Here is a 2014-nt window from a genome sequence, read left to right on the forward strand (position 1 = left end):
ATCTAAAACCTGCAGGACGCTGACCGTTAAGGCCTGGAGTCCCCCCCTACCCCTGCTTTAGATCATGTGCCCAACATTATAGCGGCATTTTTCATTCCTTGATCAGTTCTTCATCTTGCGATTATGACAGTTTATTTGGAATTAACAAGATATCATTCATCAATTATTCATAACACAGAGACAAATTGTATAGAATCCCATCTACAATATGGTGAAGTAATTTACTTCAGACATCATTTATACAAAGGGTGAAAAGATAACTTGTAACACATCAATGCGAAACCTGGGTTGCATATAATCTTATGTAAATTAAGGGTTTCATACTGAAGCTCTGCAATAACCTATGCACGGATGTTCTGGATATTCAGGATTGAAAATACGAGCTTGATTTAGGAACTGTCAAGGCCGAGTGGCAGGTGAGTTTGTGGAGCAGACCTAAGCAGACACATGAGAGGCTGAACTCGGTTAAACTAGAAGTGAGCCGTTTCTTCAAGCTGTTAGGAGAAACTACAAACAAAGGGCAAGGGTGAAACTAGACACAGGAGAAGGCAATAAAATTAATCATACAGGGGAAGAAGTATAATTAAACACAAGAAACACTTGACTACTAAGTAAAGCATGAAATGACTAACAATAATTAAAAAAAAAATAGAAACATGAACTTAAACTCTATAAATACAGGAAAGAAACTAGAACTACAATACAACCATGGGGGGAAAAAACTCATGACACTGAGTAAAACTGCACAATTAGGAAAACTAAAACAAAAAATCATAAAGCAACAGAACCTGAAAATAAACAAGAACTTCTCTAGTCTTGATTACACTTTCCATGTCTGTGAATCTGCTCGGGTTCACTTGAATCTGAGTGACATACATTTCATCAGACAAGCACACACCTACTGTCCTCATCTGCAAATTCAGCAAACCACATGTGTGGAACAAAGAAGTCAAGCGTACAAAACAGCCACCATGCATGTGAGAGCCTCTGCTTTCTGAGGGCTGTAGGGCGTACGCACACACACTCTCGCAGGCAGCTGTGCTCTTGGAGTTTTATTCTATTCACACAAATTGAAGTGATGTCTCCTTTGGTTTCGAAGCAAGTTGGCCCTCACTTAAACAATTGCACACACATAGTACAGTGCAATGCTCCAACAAAATGCACGTTCACATTCAGTGTTTATTTGCGATCTTTTTGATCATGCTCAGTAAATATAAAATGTCAAATATATAGTAAGTTGAAAGTCTTTCAGGCACATTTCCAAGCTCTTCCTGTCTTATTCACTCAGAAGCATGTGTGCTACATAAAGATACTTTTCTTCAGTTATTCAAATGGGAAATTGATCCAGAACACTTTGTTGAACCAGTTAAAGCTGAGAAGAGTGTTCAGTGGAAAAAAAGAAGACCCAGACGTGCAAAGTGGTGCAGTGGAGGCTGAACATTTCATGGGTTCATATGAAATTTCTGTGCACCCGGAGCAAAGGTGCCAATTTTCTGTGACATTTTGGCTTGACGAGTGACGAGGGAATGGCATGTTCCTGAGTTAATGAGATTTATCCAGAAAGGCCAATCTGCTGATCGAATGGCATTTCATCCCCTGTTAGACTGATCATTTAGTGGCCAGAACAGCAGACTTTCCCCACAGGCTAAACAAGAGGACAAGACTCTAACTTCACACCATTAAATCCATTATTGGGGTCCTTAAAGAATGAGGGTTATTCATTTGAAAGCCACAGTAAACAGCTGGTTCCTCTGAGTAGTGAAAAGAGGCATGGTTAGATATGCATCACTTTACCTCAGGTAAATACGATAAGAAGTACAGACAACAACGGATAAAAACAGCATAACCAATTAAAAGACAGAGATCTAACAGCAACAACTTGTGCCACAGGAAATCTACTTATTCAACCTGGTTCTGTAATAGGAATTCTAAATAATTATAATATAAATGGCACTAAAAACATCCATTCAAAGTTGAGGATGTTGATGTCCATGTAGGTGTTCAACATATTGTA

The sequence above is a fragment of the Pundamilia nyererei genome, unplaced genomic scaffold (assembly GCF_000239375.1).
Source record: "Pundamilia nyererei isolate P.nyererei 1_Seehausen unplaced genomic scaffold, PunNye1.0 scaffold00054, whole genome shotgun sequence".
Taxonomy (NCBI): Eukaryota; Metazoa; Chordata; class Actinopteri; order Cichliformes; family Cichlidae; genus Pundamilia; species Pundamilia nyererei.